Raw genomic sequence first — 26,153 nt, 5'->3', positions numbered from 1 at the left:
CAGTCACCTGATCTCAACCGAATTGAGCAGCATTTCACTTGTTAAAGACTAAACTTCAGACAGAAAGGCCCACAAACAAACAGCAACTGAAAACCACCACAGTGAAGGCCTGACAGAGCATCAAAAAGGAAGAAACACAGCGTCTGGTGATGTCCATGAGTTCAAGACTTCAGACAGTCATTGCCAACAAAGGGTTTTCAACCAAGTAGAAAAAATGAACATTTAATTTAAAATTATTTAATCTGTCCAATTACTTTTGGGTCCCTTTAAAAACAGGGTGACACATGTTAAGGAGCTGAAACTCCTAAACCCTTCATCCAATTTTAATGTGGATACTCTCAAATGAAAGCTGAAAATCTGAACTTCAACTGCATCTGAATTGTTTTGTTTAAAATTCATTGTGGTAATGTCTATAATCAAAATTAGAAAAATGTTGTCTCTGTCCAAATATATATGGATGTAACTGTAATACTCTATGGGTATGTGCACACGTAGAAAGCTCCTCTGCGGATTTTTCCGCAGCGGATTTGATAAATCTGCAGTGCAAAACTGCTGTGGTTTTTCCTGCAGATTTATCGCGGTTTATATTGCGGATTCTTCTGTGGTTTTACATCTGCAGTTTTCTATTGGAGCAGGTGTAAAAATGCTGCGGATTCCGCACAAAGAATTGATATGCTGCAGAAAATAAAATGCTGCGTTTCCACGCGTTTTTTTTCCGCAGCATGTGCACTGCGGATTTCGTTTCCCATAGGTTTACATTGTACTGTAAACTCATGGGACACTGCTGCGGATCCGCAGCTGCGGAAATGCTGCAGATCCGCAGCAAAATCCGCAACATGTGCACATACCCTATGGATGACTAATTAAATCCAGACACATTTTTCAACACTTTTTGGAGTGTTATATACCAAAGAAATATACCAAAAAGCACATAATAGTCTATGGATGAGTAATTGAACCAATAAAAATTTTCAATGCTTTTTTTGGAGTGTTATATATCACCAAGATGTACCAGAGGATATGTAATACTCTATGGGTGAGTAATTGAATCCATAAACATGTTTCAAAGATTTTTTGGAGTGTTACATACCACCAAAATGTACCACTAAGAATGTAATACTCTATGGAATAGTAATTGAATACAGAACAAGTTTACAATGCTTTCTTGTATTCTTATATATCACCAAAATGTACTACAGAATACTGTATAGATGAGTAACTGAATATAATAAAATATTTCAATGCTTTTTTGGAGTGTTATATAACACAAATATACCACAATGCTTTTAAAACTGTATGGATGAGTAATTATATCCAGTAACATTTTTCAAAGCTTTTTTGCAGTGTTATATACCACAGAAATATACCCCAAAGCTTGCAATACTCTAAGGATTAGTAATTGAAAAAATAAATAATTTTCAATGCTTTTTTGAGTGTTATATACCACTAAAATTTATCACAGAGCACGTAATACTCTATGGGTGAATAATTGAATCCAGAAAATTAAAAAATGTAAATGCTTTTTGGAGTGTTACAGTATATACCACAGAAATGTATTACAAATCAAGTAATACTGTATGGATGAGTAATTGAATACAGAAAATGCTTTTTTGGAGTGTTAGATAACAGAAATGTTCCACATAGAACTTAACACCGTATGGATGAGTAATTGAATCCAGAAAAATGTTACAATTTTTTTTGGAATGTTACTTTCAACATAAATGTATCACAAAGCACGTAATACTCTATGCATGAAAAACAGTCATTTTTTTCACCCCCCAAAAAATGTGTTTATGTGCTGCAGATATATATTTAGCAACGGACTGCAAACCCTAAGCCCAGCCCAGAGACTGTATTCTACCACTCTATCTGCTCCTGTAACAGTCCTTCCCTTGGCTAATTATAGAATGTACCTGACATAAACAGCAAACCACAGATTTAGCACTTACAAGGGCTGTGGTCCAGAATCAATGTAACCAGTAACAATGCTACAGGACTCTAATTCATTCAACTGTGCACACATAGACCTGGACAAGCACTCTCTCCCTCCAATAAGAACTGCACCTGAGCTGTGCAATGGTGTCAGTATGCCAAATGTGGCTGCACCTGTCCTTTTATAACCCACAACAAGGGGTAAGGTTCACTACACAATACCAATGTTCCCCAACTCTGGTCCTCAAGAGCTACCAACAGGTCAAGTTTTCAGGATTTCCTTAGTATTGCATGCGCAGGTGATGGGATTATTGTCTGTGCAGGTCATGCAATTATCACCTGTGCAATACTGAAAACATGACCTGTTGGTGGCTCCAGAGGACCGGAGTTGGAGAGCACTACAATAGACGATATTGTATATTAGGGTGCTGCACAATACATTGTGAAGTATCACATGAAAAACAATCAAAGACAACCAATGCATACATGTTGCACGCTCCTAAATGTAGAGAAATGTATAAAAAAAATTTATTTAATGACTAGTGATGAGCGAGTGTACTCGTTGCACGGGTTTTCCCGAGCACATTTGGGTGACCTCTGAGTATTTGTTAGTGTTCAGCGATTAAGATTTCATCGCAGCAGCTGAATTATTTATTTATTTACAGCTACTAGACAGCTTGATTACATGTGAGGATTTCATAGCAACCAGGCAACCCCCACATTTGCTCAGCTTGGCTAAAAGCTGTAAATCATTCAACTGAGGCAATATAAATTCAATCTCCGAACACTAACAAATACTCAGAGGTCACCCGGGCGTGCTCGGGAAAACGAGTACACTCGCTCATCACTATTAATGACCAAAGAGAGACACGCAAAAAATATAAACAGCTATGGCAAAAATTAAGAGACCACCACATCAAAGCCCTGTCATGAGCAGGACAATCTCCAGACCTCAACCCCATTGAAAACCTCTGGAATGTATTCAAGAGGATGATGGATAGTCACATACGATCAAACAAAGAAGAACTGCTTACATTTTTGCACCAGAAGCAGTGTGAATGACTGGTGGAAAGCATGCCAAGATGCACGAAAGCTGTGATAAAAATCATGGTTATTCCAGAAAATATTGATTTATGAACTCTTCCTGAGTTAAAACATTAGTATTGTTGTTTCTAAATGATTATGAACTTGTTTTCTTTGCATTATTTGATGTCTGAAAGCAATGTTTATTTTAAAAAAAATTTGTCCATTTTTTTGTCAGAAAAAAACCCAAAATGTATTGCTTTGAAATTTAGAGACATGTTGTCAGAAGTTTATTGACTAAAATAAGAATTTACATTTTACTCAAAAATATACCTATAAAGAGAAAAATCAGACAAACTGAACATTTTACAGTGGTCTCTTAATTTTTGCCAGAGCTATATATATAAAATACTATTAAAAAAAGAGATGATAATACAGCACCCAAGGTATCGTAACAGTTCACAAAACATAGTCAACCTGAAATTGGTTGGCAACAATGTTGAGGGCTCTCTATATCGTTACCCTCTGTGGATTATGATGGTATTTACATCGCTTAACTACAATACCGCTTTTTCTTGTGCTACTCTTATATAGTCAGCCCTATATGGCGCTACTCTAACTTTTGGTTTTGCTTTTGTTTTATGGTTTTACTTACCAATTTTGGGGATGCCCAATTTTGGCTGCCTATGTATCATCACTTATGTATACACTTTGGTGGAGCTTTTCACATGTTTGCTAATGTCAGATATAGTCCTTATACTGTATATAACTGAAAAAAATATATATATTCAAATATATATATACATATATGTATATATATATATATGTTTGAATATATATATTTTTTTATATACATATGCACATATCAGATCAAAGCACGTTCATCTCTGGGACACAGTACCCATCTCATTCCTGAGCGGTATGATGGCTGGACATTCCCATCTTGTTTGTACTTGTCCATAATTGTTTGTACAGATGAATGTGGCAAGTTCAGGTATCTTGGAATTGTACCAAAGAGGAGACTTGTGCAAGTCCATAATTCTCGTCCTGATATCTTGGCTGATTTCTTTAGACTTTCCCATGATGCCACAAAAAGCAGTGTGCTTTAGTTGTGCACTAAAATACATCCACAGATGTGTCTCTAATTAACTCAGATGTTGTAAAAAATCAGAAGCATCCAAACACATGACATCATCATATGGGTAGTCCAGAATTATTTAAAGGCATAGTAATCTTAGTGTATGCAAACTTTTGACTTTGCAGTAAGTAATAATAATGCATCTCTCCCTCATTATTCTGGCATTTTGCAAATATTTATAATTATGGTAATCCTAATTGACCTAAAAGAGGAAAGCTTTATTCTGATTTCATACCAGATATGTGTTATGCATGTGTTTTTTTATATAGTGTATGTAAACTTCTGGTTTCAACTGCATTTGTTACCATCTGTTCAGCTAGCCATTATAAGGTATAAACCACTAAAGGACTCTCAAATTGTAATATTTTTGTATCCACTGGCTATCATTTTATATATATACTAGATGGCAGCCCGATTCTAAAGAATCGGGAGTCTAGAATCCATATATACTTGAAATTCGGCAGGAGCTTGAAGAGCAACGTCACTGGGCCCGCCTCCACGCAGTAGAAACTTGCTGTGAGGTAAAAATTCAAAAATCACACCAAAATGGCGGGCGGAATGTGTCACAGTACGGCACGTTTCTGATTGGTCGCTCGCAGCAGGCGGCAACCAATCAGACACTGGACACTGTTGACGTCACTTATCTCCGGACATTAGCTCCGGACAGGAAGTTGGCACAAATTGCAGGAAGTAGTATTCTAGGCAATTATATATTAGATATATATATATATATATACTAGATGGCAGCCCGATTCTAAAGAATCGGGAGTCTAGAATCCATATACCGTATATACTCGAGTATAAGCCGAGATTTTCAGCCCAAATTTTAGGGCTGAAAGTGCCCCCCTCGGCTTATACTCGAGTCACGGTAGCGGTGGGGTCGGCAGGTGAGGGGGTGAGGGCGCTGAGGCATACTTACCTAGTCCCAGCGATCCTCGCGCTGTCCCTGCCGTCCCACGGGCTTCGGCGCTGCAGCTTCTTCCTCTCTTCAGCGGTCACGTGGGACCGCTCATTACAGAAATGAATAAGCGGCTCCACCTCCCATAGGGGCGGAGCCGCTTATTCATTTCTCTAATCAGCGGTGCCGGTGACCGCTGATAGAGAAAGAAGCTGCAGCGCCGAAGACAGGAGGGGACAGCGCGAGGATCGCCAGGACTAGGTGAGTATAGCATATTCACCTGTCCTCGTTCCAGCCGCCGGGCGCCGATCCATCTTCCCGGCGTCTGCGCTCTCTGACTGATCAGGCAGAGGGCGCGATGACGCATATAGTGTGCGCGGCGCCCTCTGCCTGATCAGTCAGAGCAGAGACGCCGGGAAGATGGAGGCGCCGGGACCGGACGCTGGGAGCTGCAATCAAGGGAGGTGAGTATGTGTTTTTTTTTTTTTATTGCAGCAGTAGCAGCGGCAGCACAGATTAATGTGGAGCATCTATGGGGCACAGTGAACGGTGCAGAGCACCGTATAAGGCACAGCTAGGGGGCACAATGAACGGTGCAGAGCACCGTATAAGGCACAGCTAGGGGGCACAATGAACGGTGCAGAGCACCGTATAAGGCACAGCTAGGGGGCACAATGAACGGTGCAGAGCACCGTATAAGGCACAGCTAGGGGGCACAATGAACGGTGCAGAGCACCGTATAAGGCACAGCTAGGGGGCACAATGAACGGTGCAGAGCACCGTATAAGGCACAGCTAGGGGGCACAATGAACGGTGCAGAGCACCGTATAAGGCACAGCTAGGGGGCACAATGAACGGTGCAGAGCACCGTATATGGCACAGCTAGGGGGCACAATGAAAGGTGCAGAGCACCGTATAAGGCACAGCTAGGGGGCACAGTGAACGGTGCAGAGCACCGTATATGGCACAGCTAGGGGGCACAATGAACGGTGCAGAGCACCGTATATGGCACAGCTATGGGGCACAGTGAACGGTGCAGAGCACTGTATATGGCACAGCTAGGGGGCACAGTGAACGGTGCAGAGCACTATATGGGGCACAGCTATGGGGAAATATGAATGGTGTAGAGCACTATATGGCACAGCTATGGGGAAATAATGATCTCGAGTCAATAAGTTTTCCCAGTTTTTTGTGGCAAAATTAGGGGGGTCGGCTTATACTCGGGTCGGCTTATACTCGAGTATATACGGTATACTTTATTTATTCAAATGTAAGAATAATACAATTAATAAATAATAGTAAGAAAGAACAGAAATAATAGGCAGTATATGGAGAAAACACCAAACAAAAGTTCAAAATTGGTGTGAAAATGTCACTGAACCACTTCACAACTAAATATATATAGTTTTGGTAAATGGTATTATCATTTTTTTGACGAAATTCGGCAGGAGCTTGAAGAGCAACGTCACTGGGCCCGCCTCCACGCAGTAGAAACTTGCTGTGAGGTAAAAATTCAAAAATCACACCAAAATGGCGGGCGGAGTGTGTCACAGTACGGCACGTTTCTGATTGGTCGCTCGCAGCAGGCGGCAACCAATCAGACACTGGACACTGTTGACGTCACTTATCTCCGGACATTAGCTCCGGACATTGGCTCCGGACATTACCTCCGGACATTAGCTCCGGACATTATCTCCGCACATTAGCTCCGGACATTAGCTCCGGACATTAGCTCCGGACAAAGCCACGGAAGTTGGCAGAAATTGCAGGAAGTAGTATTCTAGGCAATTAATCTCCGGACATTAGCTCCGGACATTAGCTCCGGACATTAGCTCTGGACATTAGCTCCGGACAAAGCCACGGAAGTTGGCACAAATTGCAGGAAGTAGTATTCTAGGCAATTATATATTAGATATATAAAAACTCAAAAAAAAGGAAAAGCAGCACAAAATAATTGAAAAAAAGTGGACTTTAATGCCTGAACGGCGTGGCAACGTTTCGGATGTGTTATCCTTTGTCAAGGCTTGACAAAGGATAACACTTCCGAAACGTTGCCACGCCGTTCAGGCATTAAAGTCCACTTTTTTTCAATTATTTTGTGCTGCTTTTCCTTTTTTTTTGAGTTTATTACTCTTTGACCATTGGATTGCTGGTCGGGAGAGCTCTGCATACCTTGTAAGGTAGTAATTTGATGCTGTTCCAATTTTTTCACTATATACAGTATATATATATATATATATATATATATATATATATATATATATTTCTATACTAAAATCCTTCTTTATTAAATTACTAGATGGCAGCCCGATTCTAAAGGATCGGGAGTCTAGAATGCATATATACTTTGTATTATTCTTACATTTGAATAAATAATTAATAAATAATAGTAAGAAAGAACAAAAATAATAGGCAGCATATGGAGAGAACACCAAACAAAAGTTCAAAATTGGTGTGAAAATGTCACTGAACCACTTCACAACTAAATATATATAGTTTTGGTAAATGGTATTATCATTTTTTTGACGAAATTCGGCAGGAGCTTGAAGAGCAACGTCACTGGGCCCGCCTCCACGCAGTAGAAACTTGCTGTGAGGTAAAAATTCAAAAATCACACCAAAATGGCGGGCGGAGTGTGTCACAGTACGGCACGTTTCTGATTGGTCGCTCGCAGCAGGCGGCAACCAATCAGACACTGGACACTGTTGACGTCACTTATCTCCGGACATTAGCTCCGGACATTAGCTCCGGACATTAGCTCCGGACAGGAAGTTGGCACAAATTGCAGGAAGTAGTATTCTAGGCAATTATATATTAGATAACACGATTCCAGTTCTAAATCATGATAGAACTCCAAAAATAACACATCAGGAGTATTGAGATACGACAAATATAATAAGTGGTAATTGCTAGCAGACTTCAGGTGTTTTAAATAAGGCATAGTGTTCAAAATTGTGGCCATAGAAGGAGAGTCATACCTGCTGTCATGCCCAGCAAAAAGCTGGCCTGCATAAACCCACACAATACGGCTGAATGGAACTACAAGATGGATACACTTAGCTGTGTATTACTATAAGTAGCCGAGACAGCAAATGACAGAGGCAGACATCAATAGAGGAGCATCATAGAAGTAGGATACACAGACTGATACATTTTTTATACCTTTTATTTTTCTAGTCTATTTACATTTTATTACATTTCAACATAGCATTTTTTATCAGATGTATTTTTCATTTTGTTTTTCTTAAGTCACCAAATGAAAGATAGAAAAAAAATAATAAAAGTTTAAACTAGGGTTGAGCGACATTTAGTTTTTTAGGGTCGAGTCGGGTTTCACGAAACCCCACAATCTCAAAAGTCGAGTCGAGTGAAATCGGCCGATTATCGCGAAAAGTCGGGGATCGACCGAAACACGAAACCCAATGCAAGTCAATGGGGGAGCATAGTCGGCAGTGAGTGGAGGCCAGGAAAACACCTACAGTGCCCATTTTAATGGCAAAAACATCCATTCTTGTTACTGAAGCTTGTCAATCTTAATTTACCTTATAATAATAGTAAGGCATTGGAAATTGGGGTCATTTGGCTAAAGTTGTGGGGGGTAGGGCTGGTTCAAGTATTTAGTGGGCCCAGGAAATCTGGACTACGTCACGGCAGTGGAGCAGGGAGAGGTAAGTATTTAAACTTTGCAAGTGCTGTGATCCTGAGCAAGCAGGGGGGGGGCTACTCGTTGGCATTGGCACTGGCACAGGGCCCCTCAAAGTACGGCGGTGTGTTTGCACGGTGGGGGCGCCTCCCACCGGCAGCGACACTTTTGCGTACTATGAGGGGCCCTGTGCCAGTGACGTCGCCAACGAGTATTCCTCCCCACACCTGATGAAGGAACCTGCACTTTCATCTGCACCTTCCTCTTTGTCCCCGTGTAGGGTGGTATGGTATGCGGGAAGGGGAACCTGACTTTCAGCAGGGTCATATTCTGGCTGTGTAGCGTGCACGGGGAATGTAGCGTTCTGGGTCAATGTACCAGCAGACTCATCTATCAGTGGCTGGGCAATGGGCAGGATGAGGAGGAAACACAGATATAGGCCCAAATAATAAAGTGGGCTAAATGCAGTTCAAAATTGGTAACAGGACTAACCAGGGGGCATTGCTTTGTTCAGTGGAGTACAACTGTATTGAGACACAGTGAGTAGGCCCAAATCAGTAAGTAGGCTAAATGCAGTTCCAAATTGGTAACAGAAGTAAACAGGCGGCACTGGTTTGTTCAGTGTAGGAGAACATCAAGGAGCGGCAGACACCGTTAGTAGGGCCAACAAAACAAGTAGGCCAAATGCAGTGTTATATTAAAAACAATTTAACGAGAGCTTGAAGATAGAAGCTAGGGAAAGGCAACCTGGAGAACACCTTGGAGCGGAAGACACCGTTTGTAGAACCCAGACCCAACTTGTAGGCCTAATGCAGTGTGGTTTCAACAACTACTTAACGAGAGCTTGAAGATAGAAGCTAGGGAGAGGCAACCTGGAGAACACCTTGGAGCGGAAGACACCGTTTGTAGAACCCAGACACAACTTGTAGGCCTAATGCAGTGTGGTTTCAACAACTACTTAACGAGAGCTTGAAGATAGAAGCTAGGGAGAGGCAACCTGGAGAACACCTTGGAGCGGCAGACACCGTCTCTACATCCCAGACCCAACTTGTAGGCCTAATGCAGTGTTGTTTCAACAACTACTTAACAAGAGCCTGAAAATGGAATTTCAGGACAGGAAACCAGGAGAACAGCACGGAGCGGCATACACCGTTAGTAGGCCCCAACCAAACTAGTAGCCCCACTGCAGTTGTTCGATTAAAAAACTATTTAACAGGAGCCTGAAGATTGAAGCTCAGGAAAGGCAACCAGGAGAACACCATGGAGCGGAAAACACTGTTAGTAGGCCCCAACCAAACTAGTAGCCCCAATGCAGTTGTTCGATTAAAAAACTATTTAACAAGAGCCTGAAGATTGAAGCTCAGGAAAGGCAACCAGGAGAACACCATGGAGTGGCAGACACTGTTAGTAGGCCCCAACCAAACTAGTAGCCCCACTGCAGTTGTTCGATTAAAAAACTATTTAACAAGAGCCTGAAGATTGAAGCTCAGGAAAGGCAACCAGGAGAACACCTTGGAGCGGCAGACACCGTCTCTACAACCAATACCCAACTTGTAGACCTAATGCAGTGTTGTTTCAACAACTACTTAACGAAAGCTTCAAGATAGAAGCTAGGGAGAGGCAACCTGGAGAACACCTTGGAGCGGCAGACACCGTCTCTACATCCCAGACCCAACTTGTAGGCCTAATGCAGTGTTGTTTCAACAACTACTTAACGAGAGCTTCAAGGTAGAAGCTAGGGAGAAGCAACCTGGAGAACATCTTGGAGCGGCAGACACCGTCTCTACAACCCAGACCCAACTTGTAGGCCAAATGCAGTGTTGTTTCAACAACTACTTAACGAGAGCTTCAAGATAGAAGCTAGGGAGAGGCAACCTGGAGAACACCTTGGAGTGGCAGACACCGTCTCTACAACCAAGACCCAACTTGTAGGCCAAATGCAGTGTTGTTTCAACAACTACTTAACGAGAGCTTCAAGATAGAAGCTAGGGAGAGGCAACCTGAAGAACACCTTGCAGCGGAGGACACCGTTTGTAGAACCCAGACCCAACTTGTAGGCCTAATGCAGTGTTGTTTCAACAACTTCTTAACAAGAGCTTCAAGATAGAAGCTAGGGAGAGGCAACCTGGAGAACACCATGGAGCGGCAGACACTGTCTCTACATCCCAGACCCAACTTGTAGGCCTAATTCAGTGTTGTTTCAACAACTACTTAGCGAGAGCCTGAAAATGGAATTTCAGGACAGGAAACCAGGAAAACAGCACGGAGCGGCATACACCATTAGTAGGCCCCAACCAAACTAGTAGCCCCACTGCAGTTGTTTGATTAAAAAACTATTTAACAAGAGCCTGAAGATTGAAGCTCAGGAAAGGCAACCAGGAGAACACCTTGGAGCGGCAGACACCGTTAGTAGGCCCCAACCAAACTAGTAGCCCCACTGCAGTTGTTCGATTAAAAAACTATTTAACAAGAGCCTGAAGATTGAAGCTCAGGAAAGGCAACCAGGAGAACACCTTGGAGTGGAAAACACTGTTAGTAGGCCCCAAACCAAACTAGTAGCCCCACTGCAGTTGTTCAATTAAAAAACTATTTAACAAGAGCCTGAAGATTGAAGCTCAGGAAAGGCAACCAGGAGAACACCTTGGAGCGGCAGACTCTGTCTCTACAACCCAGACCCAACTTGTAGGCCTAATGCAGTGTTGTTTCAACAACTACTTAACAAGAGCTTCAAGATAGAAGCGAGGGAGAGGCAACAGAGAGAACACCTTGGAGCGGAAGACTCAGTTTGTAGACCACAACAAAACTTGTGGCCCCAATGAAGTTTTATAATTCTGACAAGCTGAAAATCAGCCTTTTTTTTTTTTTTTTTAAGAGGACAGCTGTATTAAGTGGCACAGACAGACACTGCTAGTAGGCCTTACACCACAAAGTAGGCTCACTGCAGGTTGAAAAAAGTTACATGGGTTCACGGTTGGCATTGTTGTGCTCAGCGGAGGACAAATGGAAGGAGGGACCGCAGACAGACTTAGTAGGCCTAATATTTTAAAAATATAGGCTCAAAGCAGTTTGAATTATCTTGCAGGGGTACACAGGCAGCATTGGTGTGGTCAGCGGAGGACGATTGGAAGGAGTGTCTGAAACAGTTAGTACTCCCAAAAAATAAATAGATGTTAATGTCTCGCAAAACAACAAAACCAAAAAACAAAAGGGTGGCATACTTAGGTACAGGGGTGGGCTCCTCTGCTGAGTTTCAGACATAGTAATTTGGCGTTAAGTATTTACTGGTGTCAATATAGGACACTGACCCTGACTATTTTAACTAGCATCATACATGTCAACAAATTGGTATTGTCAGTGCCAGGCACTGAAGGATGTCAGCGGATAGACTAAACATTGGTGGAGCTGTGAGAGATAATTTTGCAAGTGGTAGAACAGTGTTTGAGCTGGGGGGGAAACTCTCTTGTGGCCAGCAGTACAGGCCCAGGGCCCCTCATGTTACAATGGTGTGTCTGACATTGGTTGCGCGCCACCACCGCCAGAGACACTTTATTGTACTATGAGGGACCCAGTGGCAGTGCCGTCGACCAAAAGCGGGCACACCCACCTCTTCAGACAAACGGCACTCTCACGGGTGCTTGCGCCAAGTGGCGAGACCACGACCCCGTGGGGGGAGTTAGCCCATTTAGGGAGGTGTAAACATGTCGTATGCTGGACAAACAGCTGCTGCAAATTAAGAGATTGGAACAATCAGTAAGACCAGTCCACAAGCAAGACCTTTTTATGGGAAAGCTAGGTGTCAGCTGGGAAAGGTGGGGCAATATAATTCGAAATCCACGAGTGGTTCATTTTAATGAAGGTTAGATCATCAACATTTTGGGTAGCCAGATGAGTCCTTTTTTCAGTCAATATTGAACCAGCAGCACTGAATACTCTTTCTGATAGCACACTAGCTGCTGGGCAAGCAAGCTCCTGCAATGCATATTCTGCCAATTCAGGCCAGGTGTCTATTTTGGATGCCCAGTAATCAAATGGTAATGATGGTTGAGGGAGAACATCGATAAGGGATGAAAAATAGTTAGTAACCATACTGGACAAATGTTGTCTCCTGTCACTTTGAATTGATGCTGCAGTACATGTCCTGCCTGCGGTCATTGCGAAATCACTCCACAACCTGGTCAGAAAACCCCTCTGTCCAACGCCACTTCTGATTTGTGCACCTCTAACACCTCTGCCCTGTTGCCCCCTGCAGCTCGTGTGAGAACCATCACCGGCGCTGTGTGCTGGGAATGCCTGAATCAAAAGGTCTACCAGAGTTGCTTGTTTGGTTCGAGGTTCTCATGTGGCATGATATTTTGCAATTTGCCTTTATAGCGAGGATCAAGGAGGCAGGCCAACCAGTAATCGTCATCGGTCATCGTTTTAATAATTCATGGGTCCCTTTTGAGGATATGTAAGGCATAATCCGCCATGTGGGCCAAAGTTCCAGTTGTCAAATCTGCGGTTGTGCTGGGTTGAGGGGCAGTTTCAGGCAAATCTACGTCACTTGTCTCCCTAAAAAAACCTGAACCCGGCCTTGCAACGCCACCAGTATCTATTGGCCCAGGAGAAGCTTCCTCATTCAAAAAATACTCATCCCCATCATCCTCCTCATCTTCCTCCTCTTCTCCCACTACCTCATCCTGTAGATTGCCCTGACCAGACAATGGCTGACTGTCATCAAGGCTTTCCTCTTCCTGGGCTGCAGACGCCTGCTCCTTTATGTGCGTCAAACTTTGCATCAGCAGACGCATTAGGGGGATGCTCATGCTTATTATGGCGTTGTCTGCACTAACCAGCCATGTGCATTCCTAAAAACACTGAAGGACTTGACACAGGTCTTGTACCTTCGACCACTGCACACCTGACAACTCCATGTCTGCCATCCAACTGCCTGCCCGTGTATGTGTATCCTCCCACAAATACATAACAGCACGCCTCTGTTCGCACAGTCTCTGAAGCATGCGCAGTGTGGAGTTCCACCTTGTTGCAACGTCGATGATTAGGCGATGCTGGGGAAGGTTCAAAGACCATTGATGGTTCTTGCTGCTCCGGCTTTAAAAGCGGTTTTCCCACTCCCAGAAAAGGGAGCGTTCGAGGCCTTGTGTAGCCAGACGACGAACCTGGCTCAACAACTCAAGACTTAGGTGCTATATTGTTTTTCCCACGACCACCTGATGCTCCACCACCAATAGCATGATTACCAGCTGGCAATGACCGCCCACGGCCACGACCTCTTCCACCAGACTTCCTCATTGTTTGAAAAACGTAACCCAACTAATGGTATTTGTTACTGTAAAACCAGTTACAAGGTGAACTCACACTTCTGTTGGATTTATATATCCCTTTATAGGTAGGTGAGACTGCAGGGAAAATCAGGCCCAATATATAACACTACACAGCTTCAGTGGCAGACAGATATGCTACTAACAGGACTGACGCTGATGCAGACACTACCAGTAAAATCTCCCCCTTTTTATTTTTTCTGGGAGAATATTGAAGAAATGTGGCCCACTCTTATACAGTATATGTTCTGTGGCACAAAATTAGAGACAGATGCCACACACAGCACTGGCAATGAGGCAGAATTGCCAATCTTAATCTCCCACTATTTTTTTTTTCAGGGAAAATTTAAAAGAAATCTGGCCCAGTATTACACACTAGGTTTAATGTGGCACACAATTTGAGACAGGTGGCACACACAGGACTGGCACTGAAGCAGAAATGCCAATCTTAATCTCCCACTATTTTTTTTTCAGGGAGAATTTAAAAGAAATCTGGCCCAGTATTACACACTAGGTTTAATGTGGCACACAATTTGAGACAGGTGGCACACACAGGAGTGGCACTGAAGCAGAAATGCCAATCTTAATCTCCCACTATTTTTTTTTTCAGGGAGAATTGAAAAGAAATCTGGCCCAGTATTACATACTAGGTTTAATGTGGCACACAATTTGAGACAGGTGGCACACACAGGAGTGGCACTGAAGCAGAAATGCCAATCTTAATCTCCCGCTATTTTTTTTTCAGGGAGAATTTAAAAGAAATCTGGCCCAGTATTACACACTAGGTTTAATGTGGAACACAATTTGAGACAGGTGGCACACACAGGAGTGGCACTGAAGCAGAAATGCCAATCTTAATCTCCCACTATTTTTTTTCAGGGAGAATTGAAAAGAAATCTGGCCCAGTATTACACACTAGGCTTAATGTGGCACAAAATTTGAGACAGGTGGCACACACAGGAGTGGCACTGAAGCAGAAATGCCAATCTTAATCTCCCACTGTTTTTTTTCAGGGAGAATTTAATAGAAATCTGGCCCAGTATTACACACTAGGTTTAATGTGGCACAAAATTAGAGACATATGCCACACACAGCACTGGCACTGAGGCAAAATTGCCAATCTTAATCTCCCACTATTTTTTTTATTTATGGGAGAATTGGCAAGAAATCAGGCCCACTGTTAGACTGTATGTTTTCTGTGCCAGAAAATGAGACACAGATGCCACACACAGGACTGCCACTGATGCAGATTTGCCAATTTTAATCTGCACCCTTTTTTTTTTCCTTCAGGAGACTAGTGAATAAATATGGGCCACTGTATTAGAGTATATTTTCTGTGGCAGAAAGTGGCTTGAAGAGATATAACGAAACAAAAAAAGGGACTGTCCTACAATTACTATCTCCCTGCAGTAATCTCAGCAAAGTATGGCAGGCAGCAATAACAAGGAGTGGACTGCTGCACAAAAAAGTCAAAAGTGTGGACAAACAAACAAGATAGCTGTGCAGAAAGGAAGGAGCAACAGGATTTGTGCTTTGAAAAAAGCAGTTGGTTTGCACAGCGGCGTACTAACAGCAATGCAGCTATCAGGGAGCCTTATAGGGCAGCCCAATGAGCTACAGCACTGAGGGAAAAAAATGTAGCCTCCACTGTCCCTGCAAACAAAAGGTGATGTTGGACAGTGGAAATCACAACAGCACAAGCGGTTTGGGGGTTAATGTACCCTGCCTAACGCTATCCCTGCTTCTGACGAAGCGGCAGCAACCTCTCCCTATGCTCAGATCAGCAGCAGTAAGATGGCGGTCGGCGGGAACGCCCCTTTATAGCCCCTGTGACGCCACAGAAAGCAAGCCAATCACTGTAATGCCCTTCTCTAAGATGGTGGGGACTGAGACCTATGTCATCACACTGCCCACACTCTGCGTCCACCTTCATTGGCTGAGAAATGGCGCTTTTCGCATCATTGAAATGCAACTTTGGCATGAAAGTCGCGTACCGCATGGCCTACCCCACACAGGGATCAGGTCGGGTTTCATGAAACCCGACTTTGCCAAAAGTCGGCGACTTATGAAAATGACCGACCCATTTTGCTCAACCCTAGTTTAAACTAAACAAGGAAACAAAATTATACAATCATATGATTAAGGGAAAGCTTAAAATGTATCATTAAATGCTAAAATTTTCTAAAATTGGAAAGATCAGTAGATGCTGTTTCTAAAATTGCAATTAAGTTAAATAACTTTAACATTTTAAAATATAAATCAGTAGCCAATTATCTTGTTAAAGGATGTAAAAAACTAATAAAAAACATTCAATGGTAAGATGGCTTCAAAGTTGAAGAAAATTAAGAAGTTAGATGCAGCAATTAGTAGAAATATAAAAAATAAATAATGGAGCAGAAAAAATAAACAAAAGAGGAAATTATAGGCAACGATATATATCCCTAACCAGATAATGATTGACAATGGATAGATTTTCTAAGCTGGTTTAAAACAATTTCAAAGCAATACTTGGTGTAAATTGTATGCTGTAAATTACCTGTGTCAGTGACTAATGATGTGTGATGTGAAGCTGCTCATAGTGATATAATACAGTAGACTATATTACCGAGACTAGATCAAATGGTATATACAATTTAATTATGAAAGTTAATGAGAAGGGTTGATCTGACAATGCAGAATTAATTAATTTATCAAATAAAAAAATTATGTAGATATTTTTCTAAACTGAATTATAATGTTGAGCAGTACCTGTTAACCTAAGTTGTCACTATTCAGTGTGTGTCTTTCCATTGGGACCCTGAATAAGCCAGCTCTGACTTCTGATTTTTAAGGTTTCTAATAACAGATATTCTGCCCCTGTGATCCAAATGGAGAAATGGAATGTTTAAGTAATCAAATCAAACACTAAATAACTAAAACTGTTTGACCCTTTAAAAGGAAGTCCAGCCCTTAGCACGACATGTTTATTGTAGAGAACATAAAGAAAATAGTTAGTGAAGTTTGTGCTTCTTTTAGAACATAAGAACTAATTTAAACAGTTAAATGTTAGAAATCAGTTCATCACTTAAGCCCTAACAGAAGAACAATATTAGGTAGTAAGCAACAAATAAATCCGAAAGGAGTGCTCTCATGTCTACAGGACTCAATCTTGATGGATAGAGAGCCAATTCCTTCAAGAAGTGGAATCCAAACTACATTGGCTAATAACTATATGATGCAATCCCCAAGTTGCTAAAACTAGGAAATCTGATCCAGCGGGATCAGATTTTATTTAGCTCCAGAGGTGGACTCTGCTGTAGTAGGGTATATTCACAAGTAGTGTTTTTGCTACTTTTATTTCAGCAGAAAAACCTGATCTCTTGGCAGTAAATAAGCTGCAGAAAGAAAACAGGTTTTGCTTGTATTTTGTTTTTGCTGCATTTTTGTCATGTTACATTTGTCTCTTGTGCATGCTGATAAAGTTTATTGACAAAAAAAAATCATATTCTACTTCATAGTGTTTTGGCACAAAAAAAGCAGCAAATATTGATACCTGTATTTTTTTCAGCATTTTTTTTCCAGCATTTTTTCACTTGGCTGGACATTCTGGGAATAAATCCACCACTGATCCTCATACTCTGCATTTTTGGTGGGCTAGTGTTCATCAGGATCTCTGGGAGTATGTAGCCACCTGCAGTGTCTGTGCGCGTTCTATGTCCTCTCATACTCAGTCGTCGGGGACTCTCTAACCATTGGACATTCCCAGCAGACCGTGGACTCACTTGTTGGTTGATTTTATCATGGATCTACCCATGTTGGTGGGGAATACTGTAATTCTGGTGGTGGTAGCTAGATTTCGTAAGATGTGTCATATTATCGCTTTACCAGTTTTACTGAATGCCAAGTCATTGGCGCAAATTTTCATTAGAGAAATTGTAAGATTACATGGGATATTGACCGATATTCTTTCTGACTGAGGGGTACAATTTGTTTCCAAGTTTTGGAGGACATGTTCCACCCTTCTTTGGATCCAGCAGTCATTTTCTTCTGTATTTCACCCACAGTCGAATGAATTTGAAGACGTATCTTAGGTGTTTTGTGTCTGAGAATCAGGAGGATATGGCTATCTATCTACCGCTAGCCAAATTCGCTGTAAATAATCATTGTCATGAATAGGGTTGAGCGAAACGGGTCGAGATTTTTCAAAAGTCGCCGACTTTTGGCAAGGTCGGGTTTCATGAAACCCGACCCGACCCCAGTGTGGGGTCGGCCATGAAGTCGGCGATCTTTTGAATCTTGAATCGGAATTCCGATACCGATTCCCGATATGTTTAAGATATTGGGAATTGGTATCGGAATTCAGATTAAAGTGTAAAATAAAGAATTAAAATTAAAAATATCGCAATACTTACCCTCTGACGCGCCCTGGTACTAACCGGCAGTCTTCCTTCCTTAGAATCAGCCTTCCAGGACCTGGCGGTGACGTCGCGGTGACGTCGCGGCTTGTGATTGGCCGCGCGGCCGCCCATGTGACCGCTCGCGCGACCAATCAGAAGCCGTGACGTCACCGAAGGTCCTTCAAGCGCTGATTCTTAGGAAGGAAGGCTGTCGGAAGGAAGCAGGGCGCTTCCGAGGGTGAGTATATTCCTATTAGGTATATACTCACCCTCGGAAGCGCCCTGCTTCCTTCCGACAGCTTCCTTCCTAAGAATCAGCGCTTGAAGGACCTTCGGTGACGTCACGGCTTCTGATTGGTCGCGCGAGCGGTCACATGGGCGGCCGCGCGGCCAATCACAAGCCGCGACGTCACCGCGACGTCACCGCCAGGTCCTGGAAGGCTGATTCTAAGGAAGGAAGACTGCCGGTTAGTACCAGGGCGCGTCAGAGGGTAAGTATTGCGATATTTTTTATTTTAATTCTTTATTTTACACTAAAATATGGATCGCAGGGCCTGAAGGAAAGTTTCCGCTCCTTCAGACCCTGGGAACCATGGAAACCCAATGCACTGCATTGCGTTTTGAGTTTCGGCCGACCCCGACCCCGACTTTTTTATAGGATCGGCCGATTTCCCTCGACCCGACTTTTGAAAAAGTCGGGTTTCGTGAAACCCGACCCGATCCTATAAAAGTAAAGGTCGCTCATCCCTAGTCATGAATCTACGGGTAAGTTGACGTATTGGGGGCATATGGGTTCCATCTTCAGTTCAGTTCATTTAATAAAAATCATCCTTCTGGATTACCTGAAGAGAAACAGGTTTCATCATCTATTACGTCCGTATGGCAGGGGGTTACTAATAATTTGAGGAAGATGGGATCCAAATATTAGAGTGTGGCTGATCATAGACTTTGGTGGGTCTGGACCTGTGTGTTAGTGACTTGGTGTGGTTGTCCTCTAGGAATATTAAGTTGAAGGTTCCATCTTGGAAACTGGGTCCCATGTTTATCAGTCCTAATAAGATCATAGCCATCGTCATCGTCACATAGCATTCCGCCTTGCTTTGCCGCCTACCTTTAGGATCCATAATGTATTTCATTGATCTTACCTCACAAAATATCTTATATATATCTTTGATACCACCACCCCTACTACCATCTCCTTTCATTGTCGATTGAAACTTGGAGTTTCAGATAGAGAAAATCATGGATTCTCATTTAGTTTATCGGTCACTTCTGTATCTGGTACATTGGAGGGGGTACGGTACTGAGGAGAGGATGTGGGGACCAGCGTCTGATGTTCATGCGGCCAGAATGAACTTTTTCACGTGACAAACTCCGATAAAGCTGTCGTTCCAGAGGTCCCTCGTAGAAGGGGTGTACTGTCAGGGAGTTACCGCAACAGAGAGGATGCAGAAGACCGGAGCATCTAATTGCTCCTACTCCTGCACTGACAAGAAGCACTTCTTCATTTTAATTGTGTTTATTTCTTTTGGCAGAGCAGGGGTTAATTGGCCATGTTGGAAACTCTGAGTGCTCAGCTGAGCTCAGTTAGCCACTCACATCCCTTTATAATCTGGGTCCTGATTCAGATCCATGTCAGAGCTAGCATTTGCTGCATTGCTTAGGAGGAGAGGTGTTCATAAGAGAAGGAGTTTTGGAGGAGTTATCTGTGACTGATGCATGGTTTGTAAGTGTGGCAATTCCCTTCCTTCCTCTATTTAGTTTTTTTTCCCTATCCTCCACTCCCTGGTGCATTCCTCTGTTATATGTGAGTGAATATGTTGTATGCCTGGTGTTTTCAGCTAACCCTTGTTTGTCAGGTTGGTGTACTGCGGTGCACAGTAGCGCCCCTCTTCCCTGGGCAGGGGAAAAGAACAGATGGAAAGATAACTTAGGAGATAGGGCAAGGGTGGCAGCCCTGGCATCTTCACCTTCAGAAGTATAATGGGAATAGTATGAACTGTTACGGAAAGGGAAGCACACGATACAGCGTCTTATAGCAGTGACCACCAGCAGCGGTGTCGAGCGCAAGAGGTCTAGAGGAACTCTTTCCCTGAGTCTTGGGACAGAGTTCTGCGACTCTTTGCTTGCGCTCTTTGTGTGGTACCATGGCCCTGTGATGCAGCAGGGTTCGCTTCCTTCAAACTGGATGTAGCTAACCCATGTGTGTATCCACATTATGCTACCATATAGTCCGTCATTACTCAGCAGCAGAGTCCATCTCTGCACAGTGGACCCCGGGCTGCAAACGCACTTTATACTATCCTAATAATTATTTGGTGCGTTCCGTTAGCCCTAATACTCGGCAGTCATTCCACAGGCATTGCAGCATGTATTGGCTCATATATGCCAGGCTTTCCAGAGGCAACGACAAACTGTCCTCCATGGGAGGTGTATAGTCTGGATACTCTGTATCTCCCAGAATCGCTCCATTTATGTACGTCACCTGATCTGAGTGCCACACTGCTGTAAACAAAGTGATTCCTCCTCCTCTTCCTCATTGACCTCATCATCCTCCCGAACTGTCAACTGGCTGTACAGTTTAGCACCAGGCTGCTGTTGGGACAGTAACCTACCCTCCGAGCCATGTGTGGATGACAGGTCTGATAATGGTGTGAATTGGCACTGCTCCTCCTGTGGTGGAAGAAGAGAAGGAGGACGAGACAACCTGGACAAAAAAAATCCAGCAATCCTAGGTGGTGGTAGGACATGAGCTAGAGCACCTTCTGCCTCTGTCCCAGCCACCACTACATTTACCCAGTGGGCAGTTAGGGAGATGTATCTTCTCTGACTGTGGTTATGTGGGCCTTGCCACTGATGACGTTGCACAATGCACTCCTTATTTTGTCATAGCCACATGTGTACAGGTCAGAAATGACAAAGTAGTTGTAACTGGGAAGAATACACTGAGGGACGGCCACTGTCATCAGTTTTTAGAAACGATCTGTCTCCACCAGCTGGAATGACAGCATTTCAAAGGCCAGTAATTTGGAAATGCTGTCATTCAGGACTATGGCTCATGGGTGGTTAGGAGAGCATCTTCTCTTTCTCTCAAGGGTTTGGGGGACGTAAAGCAGAATACTTCCATGGGACGGTGTAGAGATGCTTGGTGACACTGGTGGTCGTGGCGCTGTCACATTGATCATGAGTGGGAAGAAGAGGCACAGACCGCAGCAGAAGAGTGATCAGGAGAAGGCTCAGATCTGGCATGCTTTTTAAAGTGAGTACTTCACTGTACATCGCGCTTGAAATTCAGATGCCTCATCATGGAGGCGGTGCTCAGTTTCAGAAGATTTATACCTTGCATCAGGCATTGACGACACAGCACGTAAACCACTTGTCACTTGTAATCAGCACATTCCCTGAGTAAATGTCATGCCAGGGAGCTCTTTTGATAACCAAGGAACAGTAGGAGAAATCAGCAAAAATAGGATCTTACCCGAGAAACACAGTGATCTCTATGCTCAGATTAAACATACCTGTTTAATCTGTTAAAACAGCATATAATGTGAAAAGTCAGCTGCAGCAGATGCACAGGTCAGCAAGTGATCATCAGACATCAGAAGGTAAAGAGGAATTAAAAGATAATTTCCACACTGCTGATAGGATGAAGACGTATATCCCAGTGTAGTAAAGTAAGGTGGTGGTTTTTATCAACTCGTTTAGAAGTATAGAGTTACCGCTCTTCTTCTTCAGGAAAAACCACATTTCAACTGCCACTCTCAGGCATCCAAACTAACACCTTTTCATCATCTTGTGACCTTGCCAATTGTGCAGTGGTATTCGGGCCTGCGAAAGGGCGCAAAACGTCCTGTTACCTGTGTGCACCAGAGAAATGTGTTGTATTTAGGCACTATTTAGGTAGCAGGTACAGCAATACCATGTTTTCTCCCTGCATCAGTTATACCACCACCATTTACAGCTATACCAGCACCACCTAGATCACACCTGCGTTCCTATTTGATGCTCTTCTCATTTTCGGATGTGGTTTTTCTGCACACTGCTCGGAAAGAGATGGCGTCAGAGCATTTTTATTTATTTGCCACACTAATATAAAAATGCAGATAGGCTCAAATTATTTGTTTCGAAAACAAATGGAAACAAGATGGCTGATTCCAATTATTTATTTTTTAGTCTATTAGAAAACAGATAGCGGTCCTGACAAAAATATTTATTTGGCTTACAAAATGGCAGTGAGATGGCCTTTGCCAATTATTTATTTCTCAAGCTCCTGGAAAACACACACAGCGACCTTGAACAATAATTTTCTTGGCCTGCAAATGGCAATGAGAAGGCTTATGCCAATTATTTATTTACAATACTACTATAAATCACAGAGCAGTTTAAAGGAACAGTAGACCTACCTGGGTGAGAAAAGAGTACACGCAGTGGCTTAATGGCACAGTAATCTTACAGGCGGGTGTGCAGAGTACAAACATCAGATTTTGGCATAGAACTTCCACAGATATGGGTGCAGAGTACACAGTAGCATTTAGCACAGTACTCCTACAGGCGGATTGCGTAAACACAGCAACGTTTTTGAAGAATGCGCAGTCAGATTCGTACAGTCCCTAAACTAATAAGAGTAGAATAGCTCGTGATCTGTCCTTTATACAGGCTGGGACCACATGTTGAGCCTTCCAATCAAAGCCATGCCTACAATTGGCATGGCTGTGATGGCTCCGGAAGTTAATACAGTCTAAAAGCTTGTTGATTTTCTGAGCTGCAGGCTTTGAACAAGCTTTATTAGCTTTATTAGTCTGGTGGACTGAAACAGGAAAATGGTTGTATATTAAAAAGTCCATTGTCAGAGTTCAGGGTTCAATACCAGACACTAGGTGTCCAGTACGGACCCAGAACTGTACTGTTTGGGTTATCTGATCCCTACTACACATTTGTTAAATTTATTTTTGTGGGTCTGTTTCTAATTTCTTTCCTCCCGCTCCATAAAAATAATGTGCAAAAAGTATATGTGCACAGCTATAGAAGTCATTAAAATGTGTTACAATGCTATAGTAAACATAAACAGAAAAACTATAAATGTGAATACCAATTAGTGTGAACACCAAAAAGATAAAAAATTTTACTAAATACAAAATACTAAAAAAGTTACCTTAGACATGATGATGAAAACGTAAAAAAAAACTGTACAAACAACCATGTAACCATTATGGACTGAAGGCATAGTCTTAACGACTTACATAGGGCTGTAAAAAAAGATAGGGGTATCTGACAATTTTCACATTCACCAAATCATACAGAACTTCCTGGAAACTTTGATCTACATCAGAGCTATTGTTCAAAAATTAATTTTTACTTTGATGCTGTGGGGTTTCTCCAAACCCCAAAGCACAATAAATGTAACATAACAAATATAAGATGTTAAAAGAAAAAAAGTATCTTTTTCGCTACTCTATCATTATTATTATTATTATTATTATTTATTTATATAGCACCATTGATTCCATGGTGCTGTACATGAGAAGGGGTTACATACAAGTTACAAATATCACATACAGTAAACAAACTAACAATGACGGACTGATACAGAGGGGCGAGGACCCTGCCCTTGCAGGCTTACATTCTATCATGATGCATTATTCATCCTAGGCTGGGATTTCTGTCTGTGAGCATATCCTAGGCATGTGCAGTGACCACTTTGGGCCTGCTGATGGCCAGAAGTCACAGCCTACAGTAAATACTAATGTAACTTCCAGCCAAAGATCCATAGGTCACTAGGCCTGCTCAAAGTTTGATATCCCAGCCCATCAGACAGAGAGTAAAGAGCATCAGGGGTGGGCGGAAAGAGGAGCAGTAAGGTGAATATACTTTTTTCTTCTTTTTAAGTTTTTGAAAATTCGTAATCACCATGCCTCTCTCCAGTCTTCGTTCCCTTTCACCGCATCACTGGTCAACTGTTCACTCTAGGCTGAGACTTTTGGCTCTGAGCAGACCCTGCAGGTTATTGTGAATTTAAGTTCACCTCTGGGGCTTTTAACGGCCATAGGTCTTGGCCAACAGTAAACACAGAGCCAGTGATGGAGACACAGAGAACTAGACAGGGAGCAGAGTGCAACGGGGAGGTGCGGGTTCAGAGTGGTATTGTGTGAGTTGAGCATTTTTTAAAATCTTTTTAAACTTTTTAAACCCTTTACTGTTCAGCAAGATGGTGACAATAGCCAGCTGCTGTTTTGTTTAATTTACACTGAGCGAATTACAAAGCATCTATATTTTCTTCAATGAAAACTTAAAATTTTTTGAGTAGAATTCAATTAATCTCTAAAAATTTGCACATCTTGAGTGGAAAAGGGCGATATGGAAATCAAAATGATAAAAAAAGATATTACCTCATGTAAGGAACAAACAGTAGATAAATAGCAATAGAAGTAGTCAAGCAATATATGTATTACAATATCGAAAGTGATCAAAGGTTATATTATACAACCTGTATGGTGGCAAAAAGAGGAGAAACTGTGGAAAAGGACCACACATTTATATTGCCAAACAAACAATGTGGCATTACTGGGGTAGTGGGGGGTAAAAGGAGGGTGACAAAGAGAAACATGATTGAAAGTCTGAAATGATGAATTAAGGGTGTGCCATTACCTTCTCAATCGTGCCCATGTGCCATGATTACATTCCCAGCATGCAGATGCAGTAAAACTCCATAGTAATTTTACGAAAAGGATAACGAGAGCACAGAGATACAATATACAGTAATGAGGATCTAAAACTAATTTATTCACATGATTAAATACATAACATTCTCATTGTGATGTCTTATTATCCTGGAAAGGGGTCAATATCCATGTAACTTTCCAGCCTAGTAATATTGGCCTTCAGCTGTCCAATTTACCTTTACTGGTATTAAAAAGGGTGACCCTAAAAAATGACGTTGAGTCTCCCGTATTTTTAACCCTCCGTCACATACAACTGATCTGACAGGCGCTTCTCTTTTACTTTCATTTCTCCTTCCTCACCAGATTGTGAGGAAACCCCCTCCCTCCAGGTAGTCTCCTGTCTCTTGAAGGTCTGTGAAACCTGATATCACAGTTGGATTTCAGAGCTTCATGGGAGAGGATATAGCTGGACTGATCTCTCAGGCTCATTGTATGTGAATACGTCACATTCAGTAAGGTTGGTATTTTATGTTTTTATTCATCACAATAGTTTATTTAGCTTGTTTTATGAATGTATAGCACAAAATGTGAGGATATTTCATAGAAATAAGGGAGATTTTATAAAAGAAAGTGTGCTGCTCAGGCATATACAGTAGTTCCCTAACATATTCCTTCTCTTGCTTCAGATTATCTGCTGAAATGGAGAAGAAAATGTACAATTTATCCAAACAACTTGATGTTGAGGAAGTAACAAACATGCTGTTAGATGATAGAGACCTCACACTGAATGAGGATTTAGGAGAGGAAAGTGGTTTACAAGTTGTGATCTGATTGATTATCTGAAAATTCAGAAGCTGTCATATGTGGGAACTGTAAGAAAAAACAAAAGGGAATTGCCGCCACAGTTTGTAAGTGTGAAAGAGAGACAACAGTACAGCAGTATGTTTGCATTCCATAATGGAAAGGCTTTAGTTTCCTATGTACCACATGCCCAAAAAATCGTACTTCTTCTATGAACACTTCATGATGATGCTGCCATCGATCCTGGGATTGGGGCAGAAAAAAACCCGGAGATAATTACATTTTACAATGCCACCAAAGGGGTGTGGATACAGCAGATCAGATGTGCTCCACGTTCAACGTCGGCAGAAACATCAAACGCT

Source organism: Ranitomeya imitator, chromosome 2, assembly GCF_032444005.1.
Source record: "Ranitomeya imitator isolate aRanImi1 chromosome 2, aRanImi1.pri, whole genome shotgun sequence".
NCBI classification, from domain to species: Eukaryota; Metazoa; Chordata; class Amphibia; order Anura; family Dendrobatidae; genus Ranitomeya; species Ranitomeya imitator.
This window is presented reverse-complemented; position numbering follows the sequence as displayed.